The sequence below is a fragment of the Mauremys reevesii genome, linkage group 11 (genome assembly GCF_016161935.1).
Source record: "Mauremys reevesii isolate NIE-2019 linkage group 11, ASM1616193v1, whole genome shotgun sequence".
Lineage (NCBI taxonomy): Eukaryota > Metazoa > Chordata > Testudines > Geoemydidae > Mauremys > Mauremys reevesii.
This window is the reverse complement of record NC_052633.1, coordinates 30,933,661-30,958,091: the sequence shown is the minus strand read 5'-3', so window position 1 is coordinate 30,958,091 and position 24,431 is coordinate 30,933,661. Positions and strand designations below refer to the sequence as shown.

Sequence of the window (24,431 nt, the reverse complement as noted above, 5' to 3'; positions counted from 1 at the left end):
AAATTAGGATATTGTTCCTGAAATAATAGTAATAAAAAATATTTATCCCTTATGTTGTGATTTTCATCTGTTGATGTCAAATTGTCTTAGAAAGTTGGGTAAGCATCACAATCCCCTTGATGTCAGAAGTTGTGCGTGCTCAACACCACTGAAATTCAGACCACTTATACAGCTGCCTAAATATAGCATTGCTAATTTGGGAAATCTGCTGTGTCAGGCTTCGATATGGTGAATGTTCTGATTTTTTTCCCCCAAGTTTTTGAGAGACAAGGATCTTTTTGCATTTTTTTAATCAAGTACATTCTGCCTGTCAGTGCCCTCTTCAGGCATACCTGGTAAACTTCACTGACTTTGCCCCGCACAATCTTCCATCTTCATGCTAAGAGTCAGAGATTTTTTTTGCCCCTAGATTTATTTTTGCCACCATCTCCCCTCTACCTTCCTTTCTATCTGTCAAGGACAGAAAATTCTGGGGAGAATGTTGATACAGTGTGGGAATTCTCCTTCTCTAACAGTAGAGCCTCAGCTGTGCCAGTGCTTCAGCAGGTGAATTAAGCCTAAGTGGAAAATTCAAGAACTCCCATACCTATGTTCAGCTCTATGCTCTGCCAGGCAGGTCTTTCCCCCCTCAGCTTCCATGATGTCATTTTTGGTGGCTTCCACTCAGCAGGCACCTAATAGTCATTTCACCAGGCCAGTTGTCTAACTATTCTCTCCTTGCCTCTCCCACAAGACAAAGTTTCTGGACTTTGTTGTGTTCGTCATCCATACAGAGAAGTTAGATAAAAACATAAATACTCCTGGTGAAAGGTTGCTACATAACACAACTTTATTTCTCAGTCTTCAGAATAACCCAAAACAGACATAAAGCAGTCTGTTCCCTAAAAACGGAGAGGCACAACTCACCCCACCGTATTCTAAACTGGCTGCAGAACTGACTCAGCTGACCTAGATCACATGGCTTCCTTCAGAGACCCCTATCCTGCAAGCTGGACCCAGAAGTCTCTCACATGTAAAGATGTAGCTTGTCATTTTTTAAAACCAGTTTCCAATATACCACAGACTGCAGAGCAGCTATCCATAATCCCAGTGCCATCAAGATCTAATGCTATCTGGATGATGCTACAAAGTGACAGCTCACCAAACCATCAGATTCCTAGGGTATGGTGGTCTCATGGTGACCCATCAGGAGATTGCCCTTATCCCATCCCAGGAACTGTTGTAGTTGGACATTACTGAAAAAGGATGTTCTTTAAGACTTGCTATTTTCCAGCAGTTTATAGCCTGATGGAGCAGCAGAACAGAGAATAATAAAACTATTTTTCTATCTGTAATTTTGTCCTCTTTGAATGGGAGCCTTACTGCTTTCTCAACACCTGCCCTGATTTCTTGTGTTTGACAAGTCTGAATATCTGGCTTCATGATCATGGTAAGGGATCTTTCTCTTCAGGTGAGAGAGAGAGAGACATCAGAGCACCTTTTTTTCTTGAGGTTCAGGCTGTTGCCTCAAGATCTAATTTATTTTAGTGTTTTCTTGTTCTTAGCTTTGACCACAAGATCTGGGGAGTAACATCAGTACAGTTCACCAGTGCATCTGTAAAGGGTGCTTACAAGAAGTGTATCCAGGGAAAAAAAATTCCTGCCTCAGGGACTTGAAATACAAAAAAAAAAAAAAAACCCAAGCAGTTCCAAGCACAAGGGAACAACAGCAGATTCCCATTCAGAGACGACAAAATCAGAGGTCAGGACGCTCAGCATTATCATTTAGCTCACTGTTTCACAGTGAACCTAAATAGCTTGTCCAGGGTCTATGGCAGATGTGGTAATAGAATCCAGCTCTTCAAACTCCTGGGCTACTATTCAAACCATAGGATCACCCTGTTGCTCTTCTATTGATAAGGAAGCATAGGATGAATACAGTGTTTGTCACTGAATCTTTTCTTTTTTGGTCACGTCAAATAAAACTGCAGTAAAGGTGATCCTCTATTTATAAAAAAATATTTGCTTCAACTATAGGGATATGTGCCTTATCTCTTCTGACATAGAAAATAGCGATTACATTGATTTAGTGGATTGTGAAGACTCTGGATGTATTTCTGTCTGGGAAACTGTCAGCAATGTTACCTATAACTTTCTGACATGAGGGAAAAATGGGAATTCCTGTAGGTGTTCCTCAGAACACTTCAGTGTTGGAGCAGCAGCTGAATATACAGTATATGGCAATAAATGACCATCCAACAGCCCGTGAGAGTCAGCATAGTGCAGTGCTTTGTTATGTCAGTGAGGAAGGCCAGATCACACAAGGTCTCCTGAATCAGTTGTTCCTTGAGGAACTTTTGTTTCTACAAGAACAAAGTGATTTTATTTCTGAATTTGAAAGCCTGCAGCTCCATACTGGAACCTCTGACTAGCCACCTGACACCACAGAAGCATATCTGATCTTTCAGTGCTCTTTCAGTATCAGGACAAAACAAAACAAATTAAAAAAAACACCAAAATGTGGATGAAAAGTAAAATAACAGAGCTAATGCCAAAGAGAGTTTAATCATGCAGCTAGATTACAGTCATATGAGTGCAACTCTGGCACAAAATGGTCCCGTTAAAGTCAGAGGCCATTCCTCAACATATTGTTCACTGGATGAAGATCACCCCTCCTTATATAATTAAACTAGTTGTGTGCAAGGAGCTAAGCAGGAATTGTAGGGTGAGAAATGCCTGTGGGCTGCAGTAGCAGGTGTTGCACCCCACTTCACATGTGTGAAGTTTTGTTGCCACTAGATCTGTATAACCATGGACCCTGTGGTGTCTCCCTTCCTCTCAACCCACATTATCTTCTCTGTACTGGCCTTCTGAGATACTGCATTCTGATTATAGAGAATACCTATAATATAGCCATTTGGAAAGGAGACTTTGCTAGTATTTGGGTGTTTATAACATCACAAACTACTTGTGAACTAACACATAACAAGAAGAAGGGTGGAAATGAGATCAGTTTTACAAAAGCCCAATTTTACTAAGGTTTCAGATAATCCCCCCCCCAAGACATTTTAAACTTAAGGTTATGTGCACCTGTATAGGAAACAAATGTAGGGCAGCCGATAATACAGTGGTGAATGTTAACATGCTGACCACTGTCAATCTATGCTGTCAATTGTCTAATTCCTTAGACAACGTAAAAACAAAAAAAAACCACCAAACCCTTGCAGTCATCTTTTAAGCTTCTTTTAAAAAAAAAATCAAGATGTGTGGATATTTTCTCTCTTTGCGAAAATAAATAAATAAATATCCTCATCCATCATAGTGGATTTTTTCCTGTGCCAACTTCCATCATTCTTTCCTCTACCAACTGCCATTCACAACATCCAAACGTCATTGTTTTAAGAAGAAACTATGTTGTTTGAAAGGGATAATGAACAGCACAGCCCGCATTAACTCTTCACTTGAAACAAAACATGCTGTGTGTCTCCACTTTTCCATAACCAAAGGTTTCTTTAAAAAAACCAAACAAACCCTAAACTTTTCAACAAAGATTGTGATGAACAAAGTGTCTGTCCCAGGATGCATATCCATTAGGGATACATATGAGATTAAAGGTATTTCCCTATTCTAAGTAAGTTAACCAGAGCTATTGTGACCTTGTGGGCTTTCTGAAGGGAAATTCCCCATCAAGATCTATGCAAAAGAATGACTTGGAGCACAGACTATATCTATTATACATCAGAAAATGCAAATGGATGTGTGGTTGTCAGCAGAGACAGCATTTGGGGAAAAACAGCCATAAGCAGTGGGGTGTTGGAACCTGATCTTTCTGTTATGATACCTCACTGCTTTTTAATCCCTGTAACCTCAAAATGACAGAGGGAACGTATCAGAAATAGGAATTTTGCTTTGAATTTGATAATTTTTTTTCTGTTACATTTGCTGCACAAGATTGAAAACAAAACAACCTTCCAGTATATTTAGGGGTGATGAAACAAACCTCCATAAAATGTATTGTAATGAATCTGCTGAGCATGAATAGGGCATTGCAATCAATCTGCTGATCGTGAATTTGCTGCTGCCCTGCTGGGTCCTGACTGGAGGATGATAGACATGGACAAAGGTCCTATATCAATGGGGAGGGAAATTTGAGATCGAGAGGGACAGTGACAAAAGCAGCTGTACCTGATGGCTGCTCCAGGTAATGGTGCTGGGTCTCTGGGGCTGTGTATAGTTGAGTTAATCTTGGATTAAGAATAACGGGATTTATGTACATTGTATAGATAAGAACATGTATGTAGTGTAAATAAACATACACCAGACTAGCTTCCATAGCATACATTTCTAACAATGGAAACTGACCTGCTGCAAAGCCCTAAAATCAACAATTTCTTGTCTGACAACCAACAATATTTGATATATATTTTTTCATATCTATTCTAGATACGTCACATTCACATTACTGACATGGGATCAGGCTAAGGCAGCAAACTGTCTTGAGAGTGTTGTCATTGCCACAAAATACAGACTAGCTATTACTCACACCATCTTGGAGCACTTGGCTTTAAAATGTTGTCCTGTATTACAGCAGGATACTGGAACTGGGCCCTGTTCAAAGTGAAACCTTAAAAGCTTCAAAGACTCCCAAGAACTCTTCCACATACAAAACAAATCCAAGGTTATAGACACAATATAGCAGACCAGAGTTTGGTGATGCCATAAAGGTGGGGTTCCATTTGGCCACCTTTTTTATAAAGTGAGGATGTTGAACTTCTTTAACTTCATTTTTATATCTTGCTCCTCTTGGTTCTGTTACATACATCCTGCTTTACCTTCACCCTGTGAGTGCTTTGTGGAGATTCAGGTCTCCTACAACTCGCTGAGGGAGCAGCCTGGAGGCAGAGCCTGAGGAAGGCCATTGTCTGCAGCATCATTCTCTTAAAGACACAGACAATTCCAATGCACTTGAATTCTGACTGATTCAGCATTAGCTTTTGCTGGGCCACTAATGAACCTTGAAACCTGCTTATAAAGGAGGAGTGGAATCAGAAGACACAGAGGATATGGCAAGAATTGGGCTGCCGTTGAAGACTCTGTGGGCCATGAAGCTGATTAGTGGCACATAGCTTCTGCACGAATGGCTCTTGGCCCAGTAGATTCTCTAAGAAATGAGAATTTCAGTGCCAAAGTCCCTGCCCCTTTTGCAGCAGGTGGGGAAAAACCCTATTTCCCAGTGGAATTATCAGGCAGAAACCACACAAATGGAGTGGAAACACCAATTTTTCCATTCTCCTACCTGGAAATAATATAGCTCCTGTCCTTGGTAGAATTTGGCTTACAGAAATCAGGGATGGAAAATATCTTCGGCAGCATCCCATCCCGTCCATTTCCTGCCAATGCAAAATACTTCGCTGCAGCTTATTCTGGTGCACTTCATCTTTTCTAGTTTTAAATTACTTACGTAATGGGGCTTCCACCACTTCCCTTGAGTTCCTGCAATCAAACAAGCAGAAAACTAGTTTTCAGATAGGGAGCAAATTTATATTGCTTCTTTCAGTTTGCTAATCACATTAGAGCACAGTGATATTTCTCATTTCTGTGTCTCCTGATGTGCAGGCAATCTTGACTCTCTTGAATGTTAATTAAACATGGACTGGGATTTAAAAGCTTTTATTTAAATTGAACCATAGGTAGCTCTCTCTCACTGTTGAAAATCACTTTGGCATTTTTTTTCTATATATTTTTTCCGCAGAAGGAGCTGTTTTTCTTTACTGCCCATGGTAATGTTAAATTCAAATGGCAGCCACTATTTACATATATATATATATATATATATATATATATATATATATATATATATATATATATATATATATATATATATATATAAATAGTTACATATATATATATATATATACACACACACACACACACATTTATTTCAGGTCTTCTTTATATAGCAACAGGCAAAAAAGCACAAAACCAATTATATTACATCTATTTTCTAAGTTTTTATGGTTGTTATGATTTTTTTTAAATATAGCTTTTTTATGTATTATCATCAGTAGTTGCAATTATAAGGCATATTATCAAGTTTGGGCATGTTCATTATGTACTTCCACTACACGGTATCTGATTTGGAATGTTTGAGAGGGACAGAAATGTTCCAGTAGAACTCTGTTATTTCTTCCTTCCACTCCATTTAAAAAATGCTGACATTGCTGTTCCCGGGAGAAAAGCAAGATTGCCAAATGACAGCACTGGACCATGAAGAAGGTGAGGCACAGAAATCAAGATCATACTCTGCTAAAATGTAAGGATGTGACCAGAGCACAAAGGCAGAAAGAGAATTCCAAGTATGAGTTTATTTTAGAGATACTAGGCTTACAGACATGACTGTTTTTGGAAATTGGCCTTGCCTCCCTGGTGCATAGTAGTTGTTCTATAAATAAAATTAAAGTCTAAATTATGTCTTTTGAGAGACAAGGTAATGCAGCAGGTTGCACTTTTAATGCCGTATAGGACATAATGCTTCCTGGGTGCTGAAGGAAATACACTTCTTACATTTAAAAATTGATATGGGCAGCACTCTCCACAGCACTACTGCTCTACTCTCATCTGCCCCTGTGCAGGGGTGGAGACATAGTAACACCCAGGTCCTGGCATGCCCCCTCTGAAGTGCTGCTGAAATCTAAGTGCAAATATAAGACCTGGAATGCTGCAGGGGGGAGAGGGAAGAGGCTACACTGGATTTACGCCAGGATTGAATTTGGTCTGTTGTTTTTGCAAATCACATGATAAAGAAAGGAAATATCATTACATTTAGCAATTGACTCTTCTGCTTTACAGCCAACATTCTAAATTGTATCAACTCTAAAAGGACTGTGAAAAGTGATGGTAATATTTTCCCTCTTTGTTATTATTAGCATCCACCCATAGAATGGACTAGTATTGATTGATCAGTCTAGATACATACATTTTATTTCAGATCTTCTTTATATATCACACAGGCAAAAAAGCACAAATCCAATGATAAAAAAAATGTTTTGTTCTGCTGGTTCTCCTTTAATAACATGCTGGCATCGAACATTTGTAAATGACTGATCTTGCACTGCTTTATTACAAATACTTGTAAAAAGAAGTAAATCCATTTGTATTAGTTATTAATATACTTTATTTTCTGTGTATATAGGGGGAGAACTCATGCAATGCTTTCTGAAGCAGCAAGAGTTGTAATTTAATTTCCTTTTAGTACTTATATTACTCATAAGGTACATGCCAAGTAATGATTTGCCATTTGGTACCAGGGAATTTAGACCCCTTAAATTCAGGACTTCAATTTGACAGGTTAGACAGGGATATTATTTTCTTGCAATTCTAGCCACTTTTGTTTTCTCATTCCCAAACAAGCCATAAAAATGCATTTTTTTAGTAATTATAAATTATTGGAAAGATATTGTATATCATGTTTAATAAATTTCTTAGCCCATGACGGTTTGTTCTTGTCTAATATATACTGTTTTCCTAACTGGATTATTGGCTGTGATGAGGTGTGTTTAGAATAAACTTGGCCATACTGGAAAAGTATATAGAATATTTAGTTCTATTGGAATTAAAGTGAATGCAAGTAGAATATTAAACCTATACACCAATTTTTCCAATTTCACTCAGCAGCCTGTAATTTTCTGAAGAGGTAGAAATAGTCTGTTTACTTACAAACTTTCTTGAATATGAAAGTTTCAACCTCATACTTCTGCCCTGGCTATTAGCATTTTCTGTCTTAACTATAGCAACCTTTTCTTTGCTGCCCTTCCTGACATTCACATGTCTCGCGGGTCCATTCAAATCACTTCTGCTATCATATTTTACTTCCATTATTATAATCATGCCAGTCCCCACACCCTTTGTCACAGTATCAAATACAAGTTCTTTACCAATGACTTAGCCCCTCCCAAATTGTTTACTCATATTTTATCGTCTCTCTGATTCCTCTCTGCCAGTAATGCAATATTTTATTACCCAATTGTCAATTTCTCCCATGATCACCACTGTGCTTTCTTCCATGATTCACATTTGACAAGCACTCTCCCTGAACTAATCTGTAAAGCAGAAACCCTTCAAATACCTCCTCCAGATTCACTTCTACTGTACCACGTAGGGTAAACTGACAACTAATAATAGGCATAGAACAGCTAAGATAATTAATGTCTCCTGTTTGTTTATATATATATATATTTAGAAAGAGAGAACTAGAATCTAACTGTGCCAGCATGCCTTCTGCTCACTGTTACCCTTCTCTTTCCTCTGCTGGTGTGTTATACCACCTTGCTGCATTTTGCCTTAAATTAGATCTGACTGAGTCCTCTGGGCATTACTGTAATACAAATAATAAATAATAAATAATATTAATTCAGATTCATTAATGATTAATGCAGCTACTTTTAAATGCCCAGCTGCTCTGGTGTAGCTTCCTCCTGTCATCATGATATGCTAACACTACCAAACATTAACATTAAAAGCTGATATTATAAACTTAGCCCACCTTCCTCTTTCCACTGCTGAAAATCTTATAGCCTTTCTGTGTCATGAAATGAAGAGAAGAATTTCTTCTTAGATGTAGATTTTTCCCTAATTCCCTTTTCTTTGTTGCTATTATCATTAACTATGTATTGCAGTAGCACCCAGCGGTCCCAGTCTGGATCAGTGACTCCTTATGCTATGTTGCGTACAAACACACGGGTAGATACAGTGCCTGCTCCCAAATCACTTATAATTAAAGTTAAGGCCAGGCACAAAAAGCAAAAGTCACAGGCAAAAGGAAGGAAGGACAAGATAGGGCTTGCTACACTGCCGCTTAAGTTGATAGAACTTAAATCAACTTAATGTGGTATATACAACCATGCTATATTGATGGGAGATGCTCTTCCAACGACATAGCTGCTGCATCTGGTTCAGATGGATTAATTATGTCGACAGGAGAGCGTGCTTCCGTTGATGTAGCGCATCTTCACCAGATGTGCTAAACTGACACTGCTGCATCAATTGCAGCAGCGCTGATTTAGCCCAGTAGTGAAGACAAGCCAATGGTAAAAGTTTGCTTTGTCTGTACAGTGTGTTACACATACAAAAACTGCATTACAAGCATCATTAAGATTGGAAAGTGAAGCACTTAAAATGTAGGTTTCCTGTGCTACCTTGTGCATATGCATTACGCTACAATCTTTAATTACATAATCACATATTACTTTTTCTACAGTGCGCAGGATGGCCAGTGTTCACTTAATGAGCAGCTAGTCAGTATTTTGCTTTCAGTGTGTACCCCGTGCTTTGTTTACTACAGACTACTCAACCTCTGCTCTGAAGTCAGAATTATTAAGTTCCTCCCAGGCTTTTCTGGGGCATTGAGTGCTTCACAAATATTCGTGTATTTTCATGCCACCCAAATAAGGAACTTAGGCACAGAGCGCATAAGGTCAAAAGTATATGCTAATTGTGGGTCTCAATTTGAGACACCTAAGACTTGATTTTTCAGGGTAGTCAGCATTACATAACACTTTATATGTTCAAAGCATAGTTCACATTGACTTCAGTTGCAACTGAGAGTGGTCAGCACTTCTGCAAAGCAGACCCCAGGGTTTCAAGTGAGTCACCCAGAAGAGGCGGTATACACAATTAGTGACCACCTATGAAGTTTGGTTTACCTGACTTGACTAGCATCACACAGGAATTCAGTGGCAAAAGCAGGGAGAGAATCCAGTTCCCCAGAGCAGCATTTAACTGCCTCAACCATGACATCATCCTTTCTCCTCCTCCTGAAAATCCTCTGCCTCATTCACTACACACCTTCCAAGGGAGGCAGCATGGTTTAGTAGATAGGGCACTGTACTGGGTGTCAGCTGACCTGCATCCTAGTCCTGCTTTGTGATCTGGTGCCAGTTACATCACCTTTCTGTGTCTAGTACATCCCTTCCAACTTCTGCAACAACAGTCTCTGTCATCACATAGTCCTCATTCATCTCCAGAGCAAGTTCATCCTGCACATTTAATGAGGGTGTGATTTCCTAGATTTTTAAATAATTAACAGAAATTCCATCATGTGGGATCATGTTGACACCCATATACATCATCAGCAGGGTTGGAACCTTTGGATCCACCGCACAGACCTCCACCTCTTGAGCTAATAGAGTAACACTTATTCTCTGCGTGGGCCAGCACCAGAAGGGAATAGAACACTTTGCCAGTGGGTTGACAGCACAGGAATGGTGAGATTAAAGAATCTTGGGTTCCATACTATACTTTGAAAGGGGGTGTTATAGTGGGCACAAAGTCTTCTGCCCATTCCCCCCAAGTATGACCCTCTTGTGCCCCATCCCCTCCAATCTGTTGCCATCCATGTCCTGCCTCTTTCTCACCGCTGGCTCCTTGTGCCAGTCCCAATCTTCTAACCCTAGCCAGTCACAGTCTCCACTTCTCAGGCTCCCATCCTACTCCCAGACTCCTTGCCACAAGTCCTCTCTCTCCTTCTGAACTCCCAGTCTCTTTCCTTTCCCACTGACAGTCTCCTTGCCTGGCCATTCCCAGTACCCCCAATCTCTTGATCCTTGTTCTAAAGTCTGAATCCCACCCCAACCTGGCTCCTCATCTGATCTGTCTCCTCCTGCAATATGGGCTCCTAGCCCCCAATTTCCCTTCCTAGGCTTCTCATCCAGACTCTCAGTGTCACCCCTCAGAGGGCTGTCTCTTTGCTCAGCCTATCCCAGTTCTCTCCTCACACCCTGGCTTCTTGTCAGATCTGCCTTCCTTCCCCCTTCACTTCATTCCCTCACCCCCACTGGTTCTCACTCCCAGTCACTCTTGGGCTCCTGGGCTCCCCCCCCCCACCCTCAGTGCAACTCCCAGTCCCAGTTTTCCTTGCCTTCCTGTCAGCATCTAGGCCCAGTCTTCCCCAGCCCAGTCTACTCCCCGAAGATCTCTGGAGGTCAGGTTCTTGTCCCCTCTGCATTTGAATCAGGAAACTTCATCCTTCACACTTCCTGAGCCCAGTGGGGTGAAGGAGGGGGTCACAGAGCACAGAAAAGACAGGCTTTCTGCTCCCAGTTCAAGTGACTGGACCTGGCACAGCTCAGAGAAACCCAGAGCTGCAATTGCAGGGAAGTCCTGCTCATCCACAGGCTGAAGAAAGCTCAGTGCAAACAGAATCTTCAGTGAATTTAGCTGCTCAAATCTATGAAACCTCTACTGAGCATGTGCAAATTGCAATTTTTTAAAGGATTATAACGTGGGCAAATTTGGCAACAAGGCAACCACACATCCAAATTTCAGTCCTGTTCCAAAACACAAGGGCACTAGCACTTTTCAAAGGAAAGATCACCAAAATGGTTTATTATGGGCACAACAATGCGGTTTTTCCCCCAGCCTCATTCTCAGAAATTACTGATTTGGTTTTGCTGAAATTTTCCAAAACAGTTCAGCCTGAGGTAGACACCCAGCATGTAAAATCTCAGGCAAACAGTTAAAGTTAGCAAAGTTAGAAGCTACTGAAAACAGGATCTTATAAAGAGACGTGTCAGGCAACCAATAGTAGGCAGTGCTACCAAACCCTCTGATAACAACACGATGGTTCCAAATATTTTTTCCTTTTAGTAACAGGTAGCAATTATAATTTGATTGACATTACTCTGAAAATTCTAATTATCTGACACATTTACATCCACAGCTCTATTGCTATGGAATTTGCTTTTAAAGTAGCCACTTCTTATTATGAGGTATCCTTTGCTTTGGTTCTGCATAACCAGACAGCTAACAGCAGAGGAAACATGAATCTGCTGATAAACCTGACCCGATTAACAAGAAAGTAAGCAAGGCAAAGTCAGGTCAAATTATCTTCCATAAGAAACAGATGGGAAGGAGGGAAGAGCCAAAGAGCTGCCCAACAGAAAAAGAAAAGGACCAGTGTTGAATGAAATAGAATTTTCAGGTTTTGAGAAGAACACCATCAATAACAGCATAAGAAAAGTATAAAAACTCTAGTAAAAATCCTGGGAAAAGCCACTTTGAGTACAGTAAGGCTATGTCTACACTACCAGCTTGGGATGTGATTTCCCCTAACGATGTACAGGGGTTCTCCACCTTTTATTTTTGAGTCCCACCGCCCAACATGCTATAAAAACTCCACGGCCCACCAGAGCCACAACAACTGGTTTTCTGTATATAAAAGCCAGGGCCAGTGTTAGGGGGTAGCAAGCAGAACAATTGCCCGGGGCCCCACGCCATAAGTTGCTCAGGATTTGGCTTCAGCTCCAGGTGGCAGGGCTTTGGCTTTCTGCCCTGGGCTCCAGTGAGTCTAACACTGGCCCTGCTTGGTGGACCCCCTGAAATCTATTTTTGACCCCCCAGGAGGCGCCAGGCCCCTTGTTGAGAACTGCTGGTATAGCTCAAGCTCATCAAACTAGCACAAGTATAAATAGCAGTGGAGCCAGGATAGCACTGGTAGTGGTAGCGGAGGCATGGCTGAGCTGTACCAAGTACATACCCACTGGTTTCATAGAATCATAGAATATCTGGGTTGGAAGGGACCTCAGGAGGTCATCTAGTCCAACCCCCTGCTCAAAGCAGGACCAATTCCCAACTAAATCATCCCAGCCAGGGCTTTGTCAAGCCTGACCTTAAAACATCTAAGGAAGGAGATTCCACCACCTCCCTAGGTAACCCATTCCAGTGCTTCACCACTCTCTAAGTGAAAAAGTTTTTCCTAATATCCAACCTAAACCTTCCCCACTGCAACTTGAGACCATTACTCCTTGTTCTGTCATCAGGTACCACTGAGAACAGTCTAGATCCATCCTCTTTGGAACCCCCTTTCAGGTAGTTGAAAGCAGCTATCAAATCCCCCCTCATTCTTCTCTTCTGCAGACTAAACAATCCCAGTTCCCTCAGCCTCTCCTCATAAGTCTTGTGCTCCAGCCCTCTAATAATTTTTGTTGCCCTCTGCTGGACTCTCTTCAATTTTTCCACATCCTTCTTGTAGTGTGGGGCCCAAAACTGGACACAGTACTCCAGATGAGGCCTCACCAATGTCGAATAGAGGGGAATGATCACATCCCTCGATCTGCTGGAAATGCCCCTACTTATACAGCCCAAAATGTTGTTAGCCTTTTTGGCAACAAGGGCACACCGTTGACTCATATACAGCTTCTTGTCCACTGTAACCCCTAGGTCCTTTTCTGCAGAACTGCTTCCTAGCCATTCGGTCCCTAGTCTGTAACAGTGAATGGGATTCTTCCATCCTAAGTGCAGGACTCTGCACTTGTCCTTGTTGAACCTCATCAGGTTTCTTTTGGCCCAGTCTTCTAATTTGTCTAGGTCCCTCTGTATCCTCCAGCGTACCTACCACTCCTCCAAGTTTAGTATCATCTGCAAACTTGCTGAGAGTGCAGTCCACGCCATCCTCCAGATCATTAATGAAGATACTGAACAAAACCGGCCCCAGGACCGACTCTTGGGGCACTCTACTTGAAACCGGCTGCCAACTAGACATGGAGCCATTGATCACTACCCGTTGAGCCCGACGATCTAGCCAGCTTTCTATCCACCTTACAGTCCAATCGTCCAGCCCATACTTCTTTAACTTGCTGGTAAGAATACTGTGGGAGACCGTATCAAAAGCTTTGCTAAAGTCAAGGAATAACATATCCAGTGCTTTCCCCTCATCCACAGACCCAGTTATCTCCTCATAGAAGGCAATTAGGTTAGTCAGGCATGACTTGCCCTTGGTGAATCCATGCTGACCATTCCTGATCACTTTTCTCTCCTCTAAATGCTTCAGAATTGATTCCTTGAGGACCTGCTCCATGATTTTTCCAGGGACTGAGGTGAGGCTGACTGGCCTGTAGTTCCTCCTCCTTCCCTTTTTTAAAGATGGGCACTACAGTAGCCTTTTTCCAGTCATCCGGGACCTCCCCTGTTCGCCATGAGTTTTCAGGCAGGTTTGTACTCAGTATAGCTCAGCCATGCCCCTGTGCTGCTACAAGTGCTACACAACTACTTATACTTGCGCTAGCTCAATGAGCACTCGTATGAGTATGTATACATGAGCTATAGCATCAAACACCCCTAGTTTCTTGTGTAAACATAGCTTATAGTAATGTGGGATCAAATTCTGCTCACGTTACTGCATTTTCACTTCACTTTATCATTCCTACAAAGGAACTCCAGTGGGATTTCATGTGACTATCAAAAGTTCAGTTTCCTTTGACAGTTTGGGTCTTGAGAGGGTTCTGTTGACTTCAGTCTAATGGTCATGTGAAGAAGTGAGAGCTAGCAGGATTTGGTTCTTAGATAAAACTCACCTATGTGCAAAGACCGGCACAAAAATAGGGCTTCAGCTGAACTTAGGTGGTGCATATGCCTTTTGCTGATCCACTGCACACCAGGGAACTTCATTGTTGGTAAAGAATTAAATAGGTATTCTGTGATATTGTTCGGTATGTCCGACTGCTTGTGTCTGTCTGTCTTCTGGAAAAAAGTGTATACTGGCTATAGTGCAAAATTAAAATAATGGTCACCTGTGGGTTATTGTCAGAAGGCAGCACAAATAATCTTGGTAGAGCAAATGGTTTGGTACTGCTGGGGAAAACATTTTCTTGTACATTTATAAGTGCTATCATTGACAATAAAATTACTTGAAATATGAAATAATGATAGTGTGCTGCGTAACATGACAGAGACTTTAAGAGGTTTTGGCCTTTAGTACATTTTAATGGGTGCTTTAGAAATAACCATACAGAAACTGACACTTCCATTTATTAAACTGTAATTGTCCAAAAACAAATTCTGCTTTTTTCCCTCCCAACAGATTGAACTATTGAGTATGCTAATTATGCTGGCTTTTCTCCTGTCTTGACACCTTGGCAGCTCTTTTCAGCTTTTAAAAGTTGTGCATTTGTGACTGTCGTACTTTGACTGGTTGTTCTTCCATAATGGCTTTGTCAGTTTAATTCTTACATCAAAGGTTGCATGCCGCAATTTTGTCCTCTGTCACAAGTATGTTTTTCTATTAATAATGGTAGCTCAATACTCGCTGTTGCAGAGAGAGAGTGCAAAAATTAAATCGTGTGTTTCAGTTTCCAAGCATAAGCATAAAGCTCTCATTTATTAAGGCCTGTGAATTTGCTGTTCATTAAAGAAATGGGATTCTATGGTAAAGCTATTAGCTGTACCACCCTGTGTTCTGTTCTCATCAGCTCTCACCAGCTGAGCAGGGTTTGGGCAGCTCAGAACTCTGATAAGGGACATCCAATTAGCATCAGTTGTCTACAAGAAGAGATGATGCTTCAATAGATGGCACTTTCCCCTGCGTTGTGCAGCTGGAGTTGCTGTCTTTGCAGCATAAAACCAAGACCTTAACCATTGTGCTAATTAAAGTTCTATAACATTTTTCTTAAGCACAAGGATGTTAACTCTGGTGTACAGGGCAAATTCCAAGTCAGGTAATTAGATTCTGTTACATTAATCTCCCCTGCAGTTTCAACTAATTACAGTGTTCTTCTTCACTTCCTGTTCTAAATAGTTTTGTAGAAATGACATGCACTCTTAAACAGCTGCCATCTTCTACTCCAACAGTGATTAAATTTCATTGGTGAAAGGAGTGACCCTGATGTATCTCTTATTTCCAGTACTTTCCACTGATTTCTGTAAGTGTAACCTAATACCTAATAGAGAGATATCTCTTTAAGATATGTTGAGAGGAGAATGGGGAGAGGAATGAGTTGTGTCTGGGTCATTGTTCGTAGGCAGATACCCAATTAGCATTCCATGCCCAGAAGTTTCTGGAATTGGATATGGTAGTCTTGGGCATGCTCAATAGGCTCCCTGTAGCTGGACTAATGGACTCCACTGAGGGCAAGTAGTTGGGACAGCTGCTTTACAAGAAGACATGTGACCAGTGTGGGTTAGGAGAAGCTCAACCACAGGAGCAGAAAGCAGGCTGGTTTCCCTCTGAAGCATTTTTCAGATTAGTGATATTGTTAACTTTCCAGCAGAGAGGCCCTGGCAATGCTAGTTATAGAAAGGAGAAATTATGAGGGAAACTGATTTCTTTCATTTTAATTGTATACTTTTAATGTTATTTGATTTTGGTCAAATTGTCTTAACCAGTAGTGTTTACCAACTGTTATTTAAATGTGATGATGGAGAAAGAGTCATCTATATTTTCTTAAGTATCAGAGGGGTAGCCGTGTTAGTCTGGATCTGTAAAAGCAGCAAAGAGTCCTGCGGCACCCTATAGACTAACAGACAATGAAGTGGGTATTCACCCATGAAAGCTCATGCTCCAATATGTCTGTTAGTCTATAAAGTGCCACAGGACTCTCTGCTATATTTTCTTAGTTTTGTATTTTTCTTTTAACAGGGTTAGTGATTTATATACTTAATACTGATTGGTTGGTTACTTTATTAACTGACTAGCTAACCGAATTATTCCAGCAGAGGAGGGGCCTGAGTTTAGCTGGGTTCCAGTTGGAGATTTCTGCAAGCAAGAGGAAGGAAGATATTGCACAGCAGACTGTGTAGAATTGATGGACAAAGACTCTGAGACCCAGGGAAATTCCACCTAAGCTTATGGAACTCAGAGTTACTCTTCACTGTGTTTCTGTAGGAACTAACCTGTTTAGGGATTAGTATTTTTCTTTTATTTATATTTATGTATAACTGTATATGGATTATTAAATAGCCTTGCTATATAGTAGAAATTAAGCTATTATGGTTTTGTATCATTATAAGGTTTTATAAAGTTGGTACTTCAGAATTAAATTCATTGTTTTGGGGGGTTTTTTACTTGATTTTGGGGAGGTTGACCCTCTGTAATCCTCGCTGAAAATCCTGAGTGACTGAAATCTGGGTTTCCATGTGCTTTTTTATAGAAGATGTGTTGAAGCACTAGGAGAGAGGTGGTGAAGTAAATGCTATATCACCCAAAAGTTACATAAAATTATTTGATGTAAGTGCAAAGTTTTATTTTTGCACTGAAAGCAGTATTATTTTCACTGTCATACAAAATCACTTATTTTGGGATTGTGGTTATGTCTAAAACTGAATCATGTGAAAATAAAGTTGCACTAATTAGCCTGAGATGAGTAGAATGCAAAATAAATGCATTGTCTTAATTTCATGTTTTACAATGTTAAAAACCAATCTAGCAGGAGAATATTTAGGACAGCTTGCAGTGGGTTGGTAAAGCGGTACTTTTTCTGGAAGCTGTGATTTTGTGCTCCAGAATCTAACCTTCCATTTAAAAAAAAAATCTTTAGCAGATGTAATGACAAAGATAACTTTAAAATGTGACACAAGCATATCCAATGCAGTTCTTTCTTCCTGAGTCTGCAGTGAGCTTGAAACAACATCCATGAGAGACATCTGAATTACCTCGCCATATCAAGGGGTTAATATTTCTGGAATATAACGGCAGCAGTTTAAGTGTCAATATTATTAACTATTTCATGCTGATCAAAGCATGTAAGAATATGGAGGGATGAACATAAAAATCTAGTGTGACTCATTTTCATGTTTCAATTTCATGGAGGTTGGTTTGTAGATGGAATTTAGGACAGTAATGCTATTTTTTCCGATATGGTCCTTGGTGTATAATATGAAATAATGTGGTTGTGTGAATAGCTGTCCCTATCTGTGCTGCAGAAATGGCAGACCCAGAGACCTTGTGAGATGATGGAGAGGGGGCCACACAATGGTTAAGGAAGCCAAAGAAAATGCAGGCAGCAGGGGGGAGGCTTTTGAAGAAAGTGCCTGACCTTCTCTTTTCTTTTTCTGACCGACGTTGAGAGCACTGCTAGACAGGTGCTTTCTCCAGCTGCTAACTTCCTATGGTGGGCAGAAGAGAGAATCCCTCTTGCATGTCTTGAGAGTTCCACTACAAGATAGTAGGGGCACCTGCCATGACTGCCCCTGCTGTGCACCTTGGAAGTTCTGCAGATTGGGATGTCCCTGCCCTGCAGTATTTCAAAATGTCCCCTCAGTTTAGGAGCTCTGAAGGACAAGTGTCTATAACACTTCCCCCTGCCCATTTTTAACTCCAGCAGCTCCCTAGCCACAATCCACTTCTCCCACAACTCCTCAGACTTGACTCTGAGGAGTCCTTGCTCCCTTCCAGAAGATGCAGTAAGCCCCTCAGGGCGGGAAGGGAGCTAGAGCTAAATTGTAATAGCTGTATAGGGGTTAACTTAGGACAGCAGGCAAGGCTGTTGTAGGCCATCTCTGAAATGGAGGGAGTTGTGGCAGCATGCGGCTGAGGGTGTAGTGTTCTTCACCATGATAGGCCTGGACATATAATTCCAGTGGCCTTATCATATAATTTAGATCTACTGTATTGCACAGTACAAGGGGCTTTGAGTATTATATTCTACTTCTACGGTATGACTCAAGCCTCTTCTACAAATCAAAATTTTGTTAGTACTAAAAGAATGGCTGAAAGCTCTTAATGTGCTTGAGCATGATGTTGAGACTGAGGTAGCTGAAGTCACTTCCCTTGCAATCACATTCAGAGAGTCATCGTGAAAGAACAAAAAATAGTTAAACTGTACAAATGCAGTATCAAGTCCTTTAAATGAATACAAACCTATATTATGTATACTATATTTATAATAGCTTTTCTCGCACCATGGTGTCTGGGTCCCCTGAAAAGCACTGGACATTTATTTTCTGGTAGTCTATGGACTCCCCTTTATTTCCAGCCATTAAATCACAGTAATAGAAACTGAATACATTAAATATTTGCCTAATATTACTTTTCATGGAAGCAAGGGTTGCTACAGTGATGTCAGTGGACTGCCTGTAGGATGGGAGGGGAGATTGTGAACAGGAGAGGAAGAAACAGTCTACTACACTGTGTAATTTGTTTATAGTGGAAGTAAAAACTGCAGTGCCATCACTGATACTAGACTGAAAGATCTGGATGCAAGTTGCAGAAGTTCTCAATGTAGGACACCAGCTGGTATATTAAGCGTCAGCAGGAATCTCAAAGAACGTTACTTATATTTAGCGATATTGCCACAAGCAGAAGATAGAGTTCAAATCATCATTGTGATGTGTTTTCTGGATAAGGAGACCTGATTTGTTCCGTAGCATCTGGTTTTTTTTACAGAAGTATTAACTGTTCTAATGTGTCTGCTTGTTTAGGAACATCAGTGCTTTTATATCACTGAATCTGTCATCCAACACTGTATCTGAAATGCCAAATTACTAAATTGCTAGAATGTTTAGCAGCACGGCAAAAGGACACATTTCTGAAGCTTCTTCCACCTTCATCATCACATTTCTCTTTTGTCATTACAACTACTCTAGCTTGCAGAACTATTTCTTCCTGTGAGTTGATTGATAGTGTTACCAGCAATGTAACACCTAGGCATTCCGCAGAACAGATCATCCTCAAACTGCAAAGGTTGTCTAACCAGAACAACTGACATTTCAACAGTTATTTAAAGGCCATCAAACTGCTATGGACAATATCACCTGAAATATTGCTCTTATGGAAAATATTAGATGAAATCATAATTATGCAGCTTCTACTTTCAATAGTGAAAAATGCTGGGAGTTGCAATTCTTAACTGGGCAGAGATATGGAAAATACACCTACCTCATGTCTGTGTTACACACACTTAAATACACATAATGCACCAGGCACTGAATTTTAGTCAATAAATCATTCAGTGCAGCAGGGGAACACCAATGCATCTAAACCTAGATTTTTATATCAGCTTTCTGTCTTTTCAGCTATTAAATGGCATTTGAAATTGTTAAGCAAATATTTGTATTTGCTAGACAAGCTAAAACAATAAAGTATTGGTAGCTTTCTCAAAAAGCACTGAAAATCAGAAGTTGAGTGCATTTTGAAAACAGTTAAGGATGACTGTTCTGCACATGTGCTATTTTCTGCATGGTAGAGGATGAGAGTTTTTTGAATGTGAAGAGTACAAGTACAGAAAGTAATTTTTCTTCATCTCCATTTTAAGCATTCACCCAAAGCTATCAATAACACCTTCAACTTTTAGGGTAGAAAAATAACAAACAAGTTCCCAGTCCTCCTCCCCCTATTTAGAATATTGGTACAGGACAGGATTCTATCCATTACAGTACTTTATTGAACATCAAAGGACTGGAAGTCAGTACAGATTGGAAATACCATATAGAAAATGACTTCCCTCAATTCAGAAGAACTAAATACTGTAGGTTCTATATAAGCTTATTGTCTAGTAATACTACATCAAAAGATGTCCTTTAATTCCGCTGCTTTAAGACACTCAATAACACCAGTGTCAACTGTTAGCAAAACATAGTATTTCAACCCCTGATCCTTCACTATGTTGCATATCAGAGTCCTAGTGTACAAATGTAGAGCCCCATTAAAGTCAATGGGACTCTGCATAAGTGCAGGCATCTCCCTGCATGGGATCAAGTGGAGAATCACATCTTAGCAGAATGTGTCCTGGCTGAACATTGAAATGTAAAACTCGTTATATAAATTATAATCATTGGAGTGTTTCTCTATAACTAAGTTTGAAAAGTTGGTTGAATAATATAGTTATGAATAATTCTCCCTTAGTTCAAGTGATAGAGGCCTATGGCTTTGAGGCTGAAGATTTTGTGTTCAGTCCATGCTGACAACTGTAATGTCTGTATATTTATGCAGCTACACTTAACTACATAAAGTGAAATTCAAACATGAATGATCACCCACAAATTGGAAGCATGGAGCTTCCCCCAAAGATACAAAAAGCAGACTAAAAATCAATGTTATTTAATATTAGTGGTGAATTAACTCCATTTTACAAGTAGAGAATCTGAAGCGTAGAGAGATTGTTAAACGCCCAAGGTGACACATTAAGTCTGTGGCAGAACCAGGGGACATGGATGACCTGACTCTCCATCCTATATTAAGCCCACTACAGCATGCTTTCACTTAGGGTACGTGTACACTGCACATTCCTTTCAGTGTGTAAGTACACACACTTCACACACCCCTGCCATAGATATAAATAGCAGTGTAGCTGGTGAGACACTGCTTAGGGAAGTAAAGACACACTGAACTCTTTAGAGTATGTACCCTACATGGCGCTCTACATGCTCAAGCAGTGCCTCTCCCATCTACACTGCTATTTTTAGCTGCCTCCCTGCTGCTGGAGTCCTTCCCTGCCGCCAGGAAATACTCTGGCAGTGGAGAAAAGCTCTGGAACGGAGCAAGCAGCAGGGAGCTACAAACTGCAGTGTGGGCATGCAGCCTACTTCTCAATGCAGTGCGTAGCTACACATAACCTACATGCCACCACCAGAGGTGTGCAGTGTAGACACAGCCATAGTTAGAGATGCCCTGTCACAGTAACTACCTGCTACAGGTTGTGTGGCATGCATTCACTTGTTTGTGCAGCCTATTTTTTGTAATAGATTTCTATGGGTTTTAGCTCTTTCCATATGTTTCCTACAAAGGGGAACATATGGCTCTTTGTCACGGTATGTGTTTTGTACTATAAGTGGAATATCCTTCTAGGAGGAGTGTGTGTGTGTGTGTGTTGGGGGGGGCGGGACGGAGGGAGGAATTTGTGGAACAATTGACATATTTCAAAGGGAGTCTTTCTTGTAGTACACATTTCTTCTCTCTGTTAAGTCCAGAAACTTTCTGAACAGCTGGAGTGGAAGGATCACTATGCCCCAGGCCAAGGAAACAGTGCAATGAGTAGGAGTTATGATGGGAAAAAAATGGATGAAAGGGTGAAAAATTTCAGCCAAGGACTACACACTTTTCTCTGCTTCCACAAGCAGGGGGAGCTCAAGCCCAAGAACCTGGCCAGGAGCTGCAGAAGAAGAAAATGTCAGTTGTGTTGCATGCTCCCTTCTTTTGCCTAATCCTATGGACCCTCAATAGTAGTTCTGTGATAGAATTCTAGCGATAGGGATGGGGCAAGGGGTGGCAGGTCCCTGATAGATTCTCCTCCCACCTCCACTTGCAGAGCACAACAATATAATAACTGTACCCTCATATATTAAGTGCACCAGAAATCCTGGGGCAGCAGACGAGTGATCCTCCAACACCATGGGCTTCTTCAGGAGTTGTATTCACAGACTACATCATGGGTGGCTGTGTGAAGGCAGGGTGCCTCGGAACACCTCTTTGAAATCTAAAGGCTTCCATGTGATAGGGCATGGGGAGAAGAGAGGAACAACGCACATCTACAATAGAGGACTTCATGAATTGGTTCATGTGGAGTTTATACGGCTCCACATGAGATAACTAATTTGTTTTATTCTTTTCTCCTTTATGGATGTTTTCACAATAAGACTATTGAAAAATTGTGTAGCTGAGAAAGGAAGAGTGGGAGTCAGAGGAACATGGCTAATATGATTAAAGGATGAGCTGAAGAGCTCTTCTGCCAAATTATATGTCAACAGTGGTAGCTGTTTCAGTTTAATAGTGTAAATCACGTATATGAGGAACCACATGCCTGTTATGCAAAAATATACTAATGACAGAGTGCTGTAGTAAGGCTTGTTTAAGCGTCTGAAAATGCCAAGAGTTGCATTTGCACAGGGTTCTTGTTGGGAGATGGATTATTTTTGTGTTGTTTGAGAAGCTTGAACAAGGTTTTCGCTGCCATGGTTTGAAGACATTATTTCAGGACTAGCTAGTATTTTTGTTTGTTTCCATATGTGTCCTATAGACTGGTAGGGAGATGGGGCTTAAAGCACTCCCCCCCCCACAAATAAGTAACAATTTTGATTAATGAAGTGGTGAGATATTTGTTGTTGTTCTTATTTTCTGCTTTATGGTGTAGTATTTTAACCATGGAAGTCTTCAGGCTATTGTCTTGAGTGTAGACATTTTAAATCCATCTTCTGTACAGTTGAATTACAGAGTAAGTCCACCTGGTTAATTTCAGTACTTATTTATGTGTCATGTGGATAGCTTTTTATGTGCTTCTCCTTCTATTTTCAAAGATTTGGACATATGAATAGATTAGATTTAGGAGTATAGTGTGGTAGATGTTGCTTTATGGTTTCTTTTTAATGTGAACCTCACATTTTTATTGGAGAAATTTGTATTTAGAACAGGAAATTAGTTTCTTATACAGGCATCATTGCTTTTGTGGGCAGGGAAATTACATTATGTACCTGAGAAACTGCCCTCTGCATTTAAGAATTAAGTGATGTTAGGGTGACCTTTTAATTGAATGAAAAACTCAATTTTTTTTCATAACATATCCTAGAGATCTGTAATCAAGGGCACATTTATCCTGGGCTTACAGAGTCATATTGAATCCTTAGTGCTTGTGGGGTGCATTAAAGAGGAAAGTCTATCCTGATATATTAATTGACATTACTACCACTCAGTCATATACTGAAAAGCAAGTTCTGAATTAAAATATAGTTCTGGTTCATACAATTCCTCTTATAAAGATGTGGTCTTAATTATTAGACTTACTTTTTTCCATTTTTTTTAAATTATAGGTGTCTATGAATTCAACCTAATAGAAGGTGTTTTAGATAATAACAGTTATGCAATGAATTGTTTGGATTTGATTATTGAAGGTAATATATGATAAAACAAAAGAAAATAACCAATATCTAATTTCCTTGGGAAATTCTTCAGTGAAGTATAGTAAACATAAAATAGCACTGTGTGAAGAATGTAGAAGTTATCTATTAATGTTATGACTGTTTTATATATAATCTGGGGGTTTAGTGGCTTTTGTGTTGCTTTTTAAAGGGTAGCTAAGGGTAAAATAAGTCTCAGTTACCTTTGGTTTGCTTAGAACCAAGATCAATGGCTGCAGAAAGCCACAATAGTCAAATAATCATACAATGTTATTGTTAATATCTTTGAAATTTACCTCAGCCAATTTGGGTTCAGGAGTTTGGTTGATCTCATGGGGTAGAAAGTCTTAGCTTGTAACCTCAAGGGGATCCAAAACAAAGGGTTTGAAAATGGTTGAAAAGCTATGACTAAGAGACAGACACACAAGGTCTGTTGAGTAGCAGGCCATGGGTTCCCCCGGAAAAGTGGGAGGACACAACAAGGGGAGCTAAATCAGGCCTACCTATGTCCTCAGGAAAATACCAAGCTTAGGTAACACAGGATACATATAGGGTTTTGTTGTTTTAATCCTTTTCACACTGATTACTATGTTCCATTAGATAGATAAATAGTACTTTGTTTTGAAGACGCTGTCTTGTACCACCGCTTTTACATACTGGTCACAGCTCCTGAAGGAAGTCTATAGTGGGGGCCAAACCAAGTTGGATTTTCTGAGGAAACACAATTGGTAAACAGGGGTGCTAGAGCCTGACGGTTCATTCTAAAGCTGCAGCGAATCAAGAATTCCATTCTGAAAGAAGTGTAGGGCTGTCACTTGAAAGAGGTGCCCACAGAGAGAGAGAGAGAGAGAGAGAGA

The 24,431-nt window shown here is 40.4% G+C and overlaps 1 protein-coding gene across 2 annotated transcripts in view; it reads left to right on the top strand.

Moving 5' to 3' along the window:
• ZNF804A (zinc finger protein 804A) overlaps positions 1–24,431 on the top strand; it is a 239,253-nt gene that overhangs the window by 175,486 nt on the left and 39,336 nt on the right. Inside the window, exons 2-3 of one of the 2 annotated variants that reach the window (XR_005586418.1) lie at positions 15,601–15,671; positions 16,462–16,521. The exons of the other annotated variant lie outside the window; for it this stretch is intronic. The gene's annotated coding sequence lies outside the window, so the exon portion shown is untranslated. Of the gene's footprint in view, positions 1–15,600; positions 15,672–16,461; positions 16,522–24,431 lie in introns of those variants that run through there. 2 annotated transcript variants of the gene reach the window in all.